General features: G+C 45.7%; 1 protein-coding gene across 3 annotated transcripts in view; it reads right to left on the bottom strand.

The window, feature by feature from the left end:
• The window catches only part of Arhgef3 (Rho guanine nucleotide exchange factor 3), a 289,379-nt gene that overhangs the window by 262,437 nt on the left and 13,878 nt on the right, over positions 1–13,064 (bottom strand). Inside the window, exon 1 of one of the 3 annotated variants that reach the window (XM_021181454.3) lies at positions 2,503–2,629. The exons of the other annotated variants lie outside the window; for them this stretch is intronic. The gene's annotated coding sequence lies outside the window, so the exon portion shown is untranslated. Of the gene's footprint in view, positions 1–2,502; positions 2,630–13,064 lie in introns of those variants that run through there. 3 annotated transcript variants of the gene reach the window in all.

Raw genomic sequence — 13,064 nt, 5'->3', positions numbered from 1 at the left:
TCCACAGAACCTACTGAAAATTTGCAGGGCCTTTCTGTCGGGTTATAGTCATTCTTTTGTGTCTAACAAAAGGCAGGCCATGGAAATATATAAATAGTTCTGGGGGCAATGCCTGACACTTCAGCCCCATTCTCTGCTAAAATAGAAAAGCTGAGGCATGGGAAGAGCTATCCTCCCAAGAGAAGAGGACCACAAACTAAAACACTGGGGATGAGGATGCCACACTGTCAGAGTGTTCGCTATGATAAAGATACTTACCCTTGGGTTATCACTGGTGATAGAAGAGAGACACAAGAGATCAGGACAATCCAGGCCTTTCGATTCCTGCCACCACCTAAAAGCCTCACCTGGTGACCTGGCACCAAGGAACTCGACCTCACCCAGCTGACATGCTGGAGCATGTGGTTTGAGGATAAGAGCCTTGTGTTTCCATGACAGTCACAGGATTTCAGAGTCAGCGTTCAGAGCCTATATGACAGGACACCGAATGGCCTAAGCAGCAAGCCTGTCTTGTCTGGGCATCTGCACTTCTTTGTCCTCCTGGGATGGAGGCAGCTTGCTGGGTTTATCTATGAGAAACCCAAGGATGTACAGTACTTGCTTTACCCAGCCCTAGGTGGGAAGCCAGAGCCTCCTGCCCTCCACCAGTGTACACAGTTCTGAGCAGCTGGACTCACCAGGGGAATTTTCAGAAATACAAAGTGTCCCGGGCTCTACTGACTGGACCTTGAGTTGAGGGCCTCGGCATCCTGACAGGAGAGCTGGGAAGCCAATGCCTTAAAAGGCAATTTCAGTTCTGAAGAAGTAAGGGTGACCTCACAGACCTGACACCCGCCACATGCAGCTCCTTGGCCGCTGGTACCACAGCCCTACAAAGGTGCTGCTGCCAACAAGTGCTGACAATGGGATTTGAACCCAGAAATCCAATCATGTGGCTCTTTCTACCTTTATCTGCTGAGTCTTATGCTCCAGTAACAACACCTCTGTCCACTCAGACGTTGACTCCAGAGACCTGGGAGATACTTTAACCTCTCTTCTGCCTTAGCTGTTAGTCCAATCTGGGCCCAAGGTCTGATCCTTCTCCCTCTACCCCCACCGCACCCTCCATCCCTACCACTAACACCTTCTCCACTGTGACCCATGGCTGTGTGAAGTCTGAGCCTGCCAGCCATGCAAATCTAGGGCTTTGACTCTGCAAGAGTTCCCCAGAGTTCTAAGATACCAATGTTCCCTTCAAGCTTGCCTTAGGATCTTCCTATAGGTTGATTCCAGAGAGTCAGAGAGAGGCTGGAAAGATAGGCTAAGGGCAGACTAGAAAGAAAAGATTGCAAGCTTTGTAGCAAGGAGCATGAACACAGGCCTAGGGGTCATAGCTATGGATGGCCATGAACTACACAAGTAGCCATGAATTCTGGGCAACAGGGGAGTAGCATGTTTATCTGCGCATGTCTGGGCTGAACAGAAGAAAATGAAATCCTCCAAGGCTCTCACTCACTAAAGGTTACCATAGCTCAAGTTACACTGTGAGTGACTGGCAATAAATTTACTGTCAAACGCCACTGGTGGGAATGGCAACTTCACTCATGTCTTTGAAAGACAACCCTATCAATAGATGCCAAATTTTAAATATGTATGCTCTTTGACCCAGAAGTCCCATGTTTATGAAGGACAGTGACTGTAACATCCTTTTATAAGCAAAAGAAGCAGTAGAAATAGCCACCTGGAGCATCCGTCATGGAAGACAGATCCACTGGCGCCTCTTCCTGCCACTAGGAATTGGAAACATTCCAGAATTGTTGCATTTTGGAAAGGTAACACAAAGTACGTGTATGAGGGGCACAATCCTCCACAGGTGTATAAATACTGCTGCGGCTAGGACCGTTTCTGCCTCATACGTGAATTATCTATCAGCTCAGTTCAGGTTGGGTCCCCAAGTGAATTTAAAACACACTTTTCAAATATTACATTTTTTTTAAATTTAATAACTATGGGGAAAACTAGATAACTAAATAATTATGATGCCAGCGAACCTTCGCTGTGCTCTCCAGAGGGGCTGTAAGAGCCTCCTACGCATGCTCACTGGGCGCATCAGGCTCTGAGGCTCCCACGCATGCTCACTGGGCCCATTAGACTCTCCCTTTCACTAGTCCTGTGTCTCTGAGCATTAGCACCTTTCAGCATCACGCCATCGCTGCCACTAGTCCTGTGTCTCTGAGCATTAGCACCTTTCAGCATCGCGCCATCGCTGCCATGCCAACGGAAGGCAGTCATCCCACTCTATACACACAACAATGAAGTGTGAGCTAATACTATCCCCATCCCATCAACAGTATCCTCTATCATCCAAGTGTGAAGCTGAGGTGTGGCTTCCCCTAGGCCACAGGCCAGTGTATGGCCCCTTATTCTATTGCCTCCTCTCCTCATAGTGCACATTCCAGCCTTCGAGTCACATACCGGGCTCTGGCTCTAGGTCCTACGCTCTTGATCCCTACAGATCCTCACCTTTTCTAGGAAAGATACATTAGAACTTTTGTGTTGCAGGTCACAAGCACATAGACGATGACGACTTCCAATCCACAACCAGGGCATTCTTTGCATCCTGTAGCAGTGGGCACATGGGCTGGAAGGAATGTGTCCCTTTCCTGGTCAGAAACACACGGAGCAAGAATACCTGAGCACATGTCAGATGCCACAAAATACAAACCCCATGCCTGGCCCTAGAGTCTACTCAACTGGAATCTGCCCCAGAAAATTGACAGGGCTGCCCCAGGCCACCTACCTGAAAGAGGTACCTCCCACTACCATCTTCACATGCCAGTCCCGGCTTTGTATAAAGATGGCCACCAGGCAACTCCCACCCCATCTAGGTTAGGTCACCATGGGAAACCTAAGAGAAGAAAACTCTAGAAGCACCTCTACAAACAGGCTCAAAAACTGGGGGATGCTTCCTTCCTCCTCATCTCCAAGTAAGATCCTTCCAGGGACCCATAGCAGTTAGAGCTCAGTTGGTACAGGACACAAGGACAGGTGGATGGGGATAGGAAGGGACACTAAGAAGCAATCTCCGATGCCTCTGCCTAGGTGAGGGCAGGTACCATAGTAGGAAGCCACCTTCCCTCCAGCCTGCCTTTCCTTCTGGATGTCATACCCCCAGCCCTCTTCCAAAGACTCTAACCAAAGGCTTTTGTAAAATTTCCTTTCCAATGCACATACCAATGAAGTAAAAGCTTGCAACATGCCACAAATTTTAGGTGTACAACTCAATAGCACTCCTATATATCCTCATATAATTATCAATCCAAATCAATAGGAGGTCTGCAGAGACTGATCAATTGGGAAAGTATTCCCTTAAGCATAAGAATCTAAGGTCCCATCCAGCTTATTTATGAATAGCCAGAAACTGGGAACAATCTAGATGTCCTTTAACTGAAGAATGGGTACAGAAAATGGTAATCTGCACAATGAAATATTACTCAGCTAGTAAAAACAAAAACATCACGAATTTTGCAGGCAAACGGGTGAAACTAGAAAATATCTCTGAGAACTCACATAGGAAAAACCAGCCATGGTAGTATGTATGCACTTGTAATCCCGGCACTGAAGAGGTGGGAACAGGAGAGTCTCTGAGACTTGCTGGTCAGCAAGTCTACCTGAATGGGCAAACACTAGGTTCAGTAAGAGAGAGACCATATCTCAACAGATAATAAGAAAATGGCTCAAAAAAACAAAAAGAAAGAAAGAAAATGGAGAGAGATTGAGGAAGACAGTATTAATCCCTGGCCTCATACATACATACATACACATTCATGCATACACATACATGTACACATGCATGCACACACAAATCAAAATATGAAACATTGTCAGCCTTTAGAAAGAAGGCTTCTGTCAGGCGTGGTGGCGCACGCCTTTAGTCCCAGCCCTTGGGAGGCAGAGGCAGGCAGATTTCTGAGTTCGAGGCCAGCCTGATCTACAGAGTGAGTTCCAGGACAGCCAGGGCTATGCAGAGGAACCCTGTTTCAAAAAAAAGAAAGAAAGAAAGAAAGAAAGAAAGAAAGAAAGAAAGAAAGAAAGAAAGAAAGAAAGAAAAGAAAAGAAAAGAAAAGAAAAGAAAAGAAAAGAAAAGAAAAGACAAGACAAGACAAGACAAGACAAGACAAGACAAGAAAAGACAAGACAAGAAAAGACAAGACAAGAAAAGACAAGACAAGACAAGACAGATAGACAGAAAGAAGGCTTCTCTGTATTCATCCAGAATAATGACATGCTCAAAGTAGCCACTGCCTTACTTGTAAGCATGATTAGTGTTGCTTGTATTGAAATGTGAATTTGTACAGCACGGATTCTGTCCCTGGCTTCATGCACTCAGGACTGTGACGTGAGTTTTATCTCTGGTGTAGTAATTCTTTCTTTCTCATTGCTGAGTATATTCTACCCTATATTACCTCATATTCTGCATATCCACGCAGCTGTGGATAAGCATTTAGACAGTTTCTATTTGGGGTCAATTATTTTAGTTTGTTTTTGAGACATGGTTTCTCTGTGGAGCCCTGGATGTCCTAGAACTTGCTCTGTAGACCAAGCTGTCCTCAAACTCAGCAATCCACCTGCCTCTGCCTCCCGAGTGCTGGGATTAAAGTTGTGGATGACCACCACTAGGCTTGGGAGCAATTATTAATAGAACTGCTGTGAACACTGGCGAGTAAGCCTTTTGGTGCCTCCCCTATTCATTTCTCTTTGTTCACATCTGGTAGAGGAGCTGCTGCAGCATAGACAGGCAGATGTTTCGCTTGGGCACATATTTCCAATACAAGTTTCCAAAGTGGTTTTAACCAGCGTGCACTCCTACTGGCTGCATGTCTAAACTATATCCTGGTGTGGGTCTGTATCGGGTTATCATTCTGCTGGCTATTCACTGCTGCCTGCTGTGGTGAGCTCATGAGCAGACAGGGCTCTTTCCATGTTTGTTTTTTGATTATTCGGACATTCCCCCTTTGGCGTTAATACTTGCTCAGTTCTGCTTATTTTTAATTAGGTTGTCTATTATTCATTCACAGAAGCTCTTTATCTAGTCTGGATATGAGTCCTTTGTTTGGTGTGTTCATTTCAGATCTCTTCCCAGACTACCATTTGCCCTTTGACTCTCACTGTTGTCTTTAAAATAAGAGTCTCACTAAGTAGCTCTGGCTGCCCTGGAACTCGCTATATAAACCAGACTGGCATTGAACTCACAGAGATCTGCGGGCCTGATAGGATTAAAGGTGTGTGCCACCAGCCCACCCTTACTGTTGTTATCTTTTCATGAAGAGTTCTTTGTTTCTATTTGGTGCTGGGATAGAACCTAGGAACTCAGGAGGGCTACACATATGTTCTTCCACCAAACTAAATTCCTAAGCCCTGGAGTCCCTGACTTGAATGAAGCCTCACTCATACCTTTCTCTTTATAGTAGTGCCTTTTGTAAATGGTGTAAGGTATCTGTTTCCATGAGGCCATGGATGTATAGGTCAGTGTAAGAATGGATGCTTAGCATTGCAAGCATTGCCCTGGGTTCAATCCCCAGAATCCCTAAAATAAAGCAAAAGCCTTCTGTGCCGCCTCAATTCCAGATATTCTCCATGATTTTCCAGAAGTGTCACAGATTTGCCTGTCACACTTAGGACTTATGCTCATTAGTTTTAACTGTCAACCTGGCACAGCCTAGAACTGCCTGGGAGGGTGCTTAATGAGGAATTACCTAGATCAGTTTGGCCATAGTCTTGTCTGTGGCAGACTATCTGTATGATTACTTGATGTAGGAAAATCCAGTCTACTGTGGGTGACTCTATTCCCTAGGCTGGGCTCTAAACTGTGTAAGAGTAAACTAGGAATCTAGCAAGGTTCCGAACACATGTGTCTCCTTCAACTGTGGATATGATTATTTAGTTCATGCCTTGACTTCCCAACAATAATGGGAAGAATAATAGAATTGTAAACCACATAAATGTGTTCTTCTCTAAGCTACTTCCGTTCAGGGTATTTTTATCACAACAAAAGAAACATCACAGCCGGGCGTGGTGGCGCACGCCTTTAATCCCAGCACTCGGGAGGCAGAGGCAGGCGGATTTCTGAGTTCGAGGCCAGCCTGGTCTACAAAGTGAGTTCCAGGACAGCCAGGGCTACACAGAGAAACCCTGTCTCGAAAAACCAAAAAAAAAAAAAAAAAAAAAAGAAACATCACTAGACTAGAACTTCAACTATCTAAGATTTTATATATATATATATATATATATATATATATATATATATATATATATATGTATATATATATATATATAATGGCATAGGAATACCTGAGTAATACTTTTAGGGTAAAGTTCTGTTGGCCATGCCATGACCACACACCATCACACCATGTATACAGACAGGCCAACCTCTGTGTCAACCCACCTTATGCCCCTGACAACACAGTTTCTTCCACACCCTAGACACTTATCTGAACTATTTGGAGGCACCGGACTCCGATTCATCCCATAACTCAACAGACCTCAGATAAATGCCTGTTGTTTGAGAGAATTTTGCAACACAAACTACATACAAAGCACTTATATTTTATATAAGGTTTCCAACACTTCCCATGAGTTCATTTTGATAACTGTACTTGAGTCAATATCCCATTAAAAATGCAAAATGAAGAGGAAAGGGGAAATGCCCAGTAATGGAGCAGGAATATGTACCAGGCAATACTGAACATCCTATGTACCTGTCTGGGTGGAGGACTGGGAGAAGGGGTACAGAAAAGAGTATGCTAAGCCCTAAATCACTATGCTGACAACCTGCAGAAGAGACCAGTGAAAAGCAGAGGAAGAGACTAGGTATGGTGATATATATACAACTCAGCACTCAGGAAGCAGAAGCAGAGGACTGCCACAAGTCTGACTGAGGCTAGCCTGGGCTACATGGCATAACACTGGGGCCCAATACTGAGCATGAGAAGGGGCTGCCTTGAGAAGTTAAGAGATGGGGCATTTTGCCACACAGAAGCCCGGAAAGGAGGACATGTTTGGAACTTCCATGAGTCCAGAAGAAGGGCTTACCAGTGGAGGTAAGAAAAAGTAGAGCTTTCTTCTAAGCAAAATCAGAAGGCAGTGGTGGCTGCTGCTAGAACTTGGAATCTCTACCATGCACCACAAAAGTCCACTGTGAGACAGTAGGCAACACAACGGTCTCCGTTGATGTCCCTTCCATCACACCGTAGGTTCAACCTGACTAGGGACCAAAGTGACCTCCAGCCATAACTGCAGGAGTCAACACACTCACACTGCAATGCTCCTGTTTTCCTCTGCAGTCCTGGGCTTAAGTACCCCTCACCCCACCTACCCTCCTACTCTCTGTTGCAGTTCTGGCTAGAGGGTCTACACTACAGACACTGGTCCCTCGGCCTAGAACTGCATACTTCCGGGCTGTAGCATCTCTTTCATTCATGTGACTATGTGATTAATTTGTTTCCTGAATAAGGCTACTGATGCCAGAAGGACCAAGTCTGAGCCAGCAATGGCCACCCATGCCTCCTAGCCCCTAGCACAGGACCTTGCCTTCAGTAAGTGATATATCTTATATATATAAAAGTTCAGAGTATAAAAGTAAAGAGAATATGAACAGAACATCATACAACTTCAACGAGCAACTCACTCCTCATTGTTAGTAAATTTACATTTGTGTGTGTGTGTGTATGTGTGTGTGTGTGCACGCATGTGTGCACACATGTAAATCAGAAGACAACTTACATTCTTTCATCATGCAGGTCCCCGAAATTGAACTCAGATTCTCAGACTTGGCAGCAGACCTCTTTAGCCACTTGAGCCCTATTGTCGGTCCTTATTCTAAAATTCATTACTTCTTCCACTCAGTAGAAAAAGCTCCTGCTATTATATCACTCTATACATACATGTAGATTGAGTGGATGAATAAATGAATGAATGAAGGACTCCTCCTGTAAACACACAACAAGTGCTTGGAGTTCTCACTAATTCTACTATTAATTTTAAAGGAAAAGGGAAATTGAGGAAGGACCATATAAATGGGTCAGTCAGGTTTTGCCACCAGGTAAACCACTTGGATAAAATTGCAGGGGATTAAAATATTGATTAAAACAGTCTCCTCTGCCCCTCATTTATGAGACTAAGACTCTTCAGGCTTGGTGTCAAGGCCACATTCATCAAGAAAGGACTGAGTGGCAAGGGAGGTTACATATTTCCCACAATCTCTTTAAAATAAAAATTCCTAGCTGGGCAGTGGTGGTGCACGCCTTTAATCCCAGCACTTGGGAGGCAGAGGCAAGCGGATTTCTGAGCTCAAGGCCAGCCTGGTCTACAGAGTGAGTTCCAGGACAGCCAGGGCTACACAGAGAAATCCTGTCTCGAAAGAAAAGAAAAGAAAAGAAAAGAAAAGAAAAGAAAAGAGAAGAGAAGAGAAGAGAAGAGAAGAGAAGAGAAGAGAAGAGAAGAGAAGAGAAGAGAAGAGAAGAGAAGAGAAGAGAAAGAAGAAGAAGAAAAGAAGAAAGAAAAAGAAAAAAATCCTGGAAGAGGCAGCTTCTACTCATAAAGCAATCTGGTCTTGTACAAAGAAAACAAGAATGCCTTAGAAGTGTGGCTTCTGGTTTGTGTCCTCAACGGTAATCTACATTGCACCTATTTGATACCTATATCTTCACAACTATGGCCACTTGCTCAAAGGACTGTGGTACTTCCACAATGCATTACCATCTTACATGAACCTCCCTATCTGTGACAGCCCAGGCAGAACACAACGAGCACTATCTGGTACCCACAATCCCGAGAACTACCCTGGGATGCTGTACCCTGGATGCTGATCCACTGCCAAGGCCAAGCGTGTCTTTCTAGTTGTGAAGTATCATTACCTGCGTTTTCTAACTCTCTTCACAGTGCGAGGTAAACTGTTCACATCTTCTCCACAAGCCTGAACCTAGAACTACATCACATTTTGGAGCCTCTCCTTCCACGTGTTTGCACGGTGGCAAGTCCAGGCTCCTGAGCTGTTGACTGTGAGGTGTGGTTCTGTCACCTGTATGGCCCGAGGTAGGCTGCTCCATCCCCAGAAAACCATTTTATTTTCTCGGAGGAGAGACTGCTGAGGTTTCCATACGCTGTCAGAAAGGTTTGCCACATGCTGGAAGAGCCTCAGGCTGGACTGCAAAGAGCCTAGAGCAGTGGTTTTCAACCTTCCCAATGCTGCAACCCTTGTGACACACTTCCTCATGCCATGGTGACCCCCAACCATAAAACTGTTTTCAGTTTTACTTCCTAACTGTAATCTTGCTACTCTTATGAATCATAATGTAAATATCTGTTTTCTGATGGTCTTAGGTGACCCCTAAAAGGGGTCACGACCCACAGGTTGAGAACCACTTCCCTAGTGATTTGCGTGCAGCTATTTCTATAGTCAAACCTGACTCTAGATACATGCTCCACTCTGGGGGTACAGCCTGGTGCCCAGAAAGTGGGGTGAATTTCTCCACTCCACAGAGGAAATCCCGGGGTGGGGGAGGGTTGCCTGGAGGAACAGCAGTGGCCTCTGAGTCACAAGCTGCCCCTCCCTGCTGGATCCCTTTGTTCCACAGGAGGTAAGCTGTGACTCACATGGACTCCAGTCCTGGGCTGCACCCATCTTACCCAGTTCAGCTGCCCTGCCCAGCATCACTAAGAAAACATGGGAACATCATCCTCTTTCCCCAGCACTGGCCCCTGAGGGGATGCTGACCTGCACCTCAAGATCCCATTGTGGCAGTAGATGCAGGGGAGCCTTGGAGTCCTGTGAGTTTATATCACCCTTATGTTCACTGTCACCCATCACCACCACTACCACCATCAGCACTATCACCAGCATCTCCACCATCACCAGCATCTTCATCACCATCACCTGCATTTCCACCATCCCCCCCTCCCACTAACACCACCCACACCACCACCATCATCACCACTACCACCATCACCAGCATCTCCACCATTACCTGCATCCCCACCATCCCCACCATTACCAGCACTACCATCTCTACCACTAATATCATCATCATTGTCACCAATTCTTTTCCGCGCATGCTTTTTCACAGCATGCTCCAAAAGTATTGACCTGTCATCTATAAAGGGAAAAAAACAAAACAACTCCAGGAACATCTCTGTAGTATTCACACCGACTCGTCTTAGTCTTGATTTTTATGGTGGTAAAACTTATCTTAGTTACTTATCTATTACTGTAATAAAACTCCACGACCAAAGCAACTGATGAAATAAAGTACTTACACGGGCTTAAGTTGCAGGGAGTTAGCCTCCATGATGGCAGGGTGTAGGCATGGCAGCAGGAACAGCTGAAAGCTCACATCCTGAACCACAATCATGAGACAGAGAGACCACACAGGGAGTCTTTGGAAACCCCAAAGCCCAACCCCAGGGACACACCTCCTCTAACAAGGCCACACTACTTCCCAAAGAGTTCCACAAACTGGAGACCAGGTGCTCAAACCTATGAGCCTATGGTGGCCATTCTCACCCAAAATACCACGTACTAGAGTCAGTCAAGCACACAATTTGCAACATCAAGCAGCCATGGTCTCCATCATTTCCGGACATCTATCTATCCCAGACAGAAGCTCTGTGCCTACTAGGCAGAAACTCCTTGTTCCTTCTCCCTCAGCTCCCACAGTTCCCAGGACCTCCACTGTTCTGTTTCTGAGCTGGTCTAATTTTTGGTATCTTATAAGTGGCATCACAGATTGTCCCTTCTGCCTGACTTGTCACACTTAGCGCCATGTCCTCAGGACTCAGACATTTGTAGGACGTGTCTGAATCTCTTGATTAAGTTAAGACATCAATATTTCATTGTAGGTCTATACCAAGCTTTGTTCATTTATCCAAGAACCCATTCTTGGACTGTTGCTGTATCTTGGCTGTTGTGATGGTTTGGATGAGAACGTGAATGTGTGCACACCTCTTTGAACCACTGCTTTCCCTCCTGGATGAGAGCCCACGAACGGGCTTGCTGGACCCTGGGTGAAGTCCATGCTCAGCCTCTGCCATGCTTTCAGGGTTCTGGCACCAGAAGAAAAATAACACCTAGTGCTCAGTGAGTTCTTTTCCTCTCTGTGCCTTACTTCAACAAGGACATTGATCGACTCATTAATTTCTCTCCATTCCTCTCTTGGTTTCCTCTTCCCTTTCTGACTCTACTCCAACCATATCAGCCTCAGTTGGAGACCTCAGAACCTGTGCTCCATGTCTCGCTACCTCCGGCTCTCTTCAGTCATACATAGGGAGAAGATCATTATAGATCCTGCTGTGTCTGCCTGAGGAGCTGCATTGAAGCTTTGGTGGTTTGAATGCTTGACCCCTGGGAAGTGGCACTATTAGGAGGGATGGCTTGTTGGAAGAGGTGTGGCCTTGTTGGAGGAAGTGTTTCACTGTGTAGGCTGGCTTTGAGTGTTCAAACTCCACCAGTGCAGAAAAAAGAGCCTCCTGGCTGCCTTTGGATCAAGTCCTAGAACTCTCAGCCTCTGCACCATGTCTGCCTGCACACTGCCATGTTTTCCACCCAAATTAAATGTTTTCCTTTATAAGAGATGCCATAGTCTGGGGCTGGAGAGATGGCTCAGTAGTTAAGAGCACTGACTGGTCTTCCAGAGGTCCTGAGTTCAATTTCCAGAAACCACAGGGTGGCTCATAACTATCTGTAATAGGATCTGATGCACTCTTCTAGTGTGTCTGAAGATAGTTACAGTATATATATATATATATATATATATATATATATATATATATATTCTTTAAAAAGAATTGCCGTAGTCATGGTGTCTCTTCACAGTGATGGAACCCAAACTAAGACAAGGCTGATGTGGCTAGAATATGGGAAGAGCAAACTAAGATATTAATTGAAGAGGAGACACCCAGATCACATGGGATTGGTGGCTATGTTAGGGCTTTGGCCATGTATGAACTACTAGAACATTCTGAGTGGAGACCTTCCAATTCTTTAGAAAGATTCCTTAGGCTGTGAGTAGAGAACAAGCTGAAAAGAGATGACACAAGCTGGGAGACCAGCAGCAACTGGGTGAGAGGACTGGCCTGTACAAGATGGCTGAGCACGGGAGCACAGGCAGTGAGCAGCAGCCACAGTCTGAGTACAGATAAGGGTGAGGGCAGAGGCAAGTGGGATCTCCTGCTGAGTGAGATCGAGAAAGAGCGGAGAGCCCATCAGGCCTGAGCCACCAGAGGATGGAGTTCTTCTTGGTCACTGAGGGTAGAGGAAGAGGAGAGGAGAGGATCCTGGAGGCCAGGGAAGAAAAGGTTTCGAAAAGAGAATGGGACCAGCCACACCAAACAGTGCTGGTGGCCAGACCGGATGGTACCAGAGAGCTAGCCACTGGGGCTAGCAATGATGCCAAACACTAGACACCCTGGAGGGGCCGTTGGGAAAGGGACATGGAGGCTCAAGGTAATAGAACTGATGTGTTCAAAGGGAACTGGGATGGCAGTTTTATTCACAGTAACCAAAAGACGGAGGCATTGAGTCCACATCGACAGATGAATGACTAGCAGGTACATGGCACATATCTCCAACGGAATATTATACATCCGAGAAGGAAGGCAATGCTGATGACTCCCCAAAGCATGCTGCTAAGTGGGACAGGTCAGAAGTGCCCTTACATGAAACACTCAGAGAACTGCAAGTCACAGAGACGAAGGGGATGAGGACGTGGAGATCACTGCTAAGTAAATAGTTTCCATCTCCCAGATAAAACTGTGAATATGTTAGCCCTCCTGAACTGTATGTTTAAGAAGAGTTAAGATAAAGAGGCTAGGGAATTGACTCCATGGATAAAGCACTTTCTTTTTTTTGTTGTTTTTTTGTTTGTTTGTTTGTTTGTTTTCAAGACAGGGTCTCTCTGTGTAGCCCTGGCTGTCCTGGAACTCACTCTGTAGACCAGGCTGACCTTGAACTCAGAAATTCGCCTGCCTCTGCCTCTGCCTCCCAAGTGCTGGGATTAAAGGCATGCGCCACCACCGCCCAGCTGATA

Source organism: Mus caroli, unplaced genomic scaffold, assembly GCF_978045245.1.
Source record: "Mus caroli unplaced genomic scaffold, Mus_caroli_1 scaffold_12, whole genome shotgun sequence".
Classification (NCBI taxonomy): Eukaryota; Metazoa; Chordata; class Mammalia; order Rodentia; family Muridae; genus Mus; species Mus caroli.
Note: the sequence above shows the minus strand (reverse complement) of the source record. Positions and strands in the feature narration are given on the sequence as shown.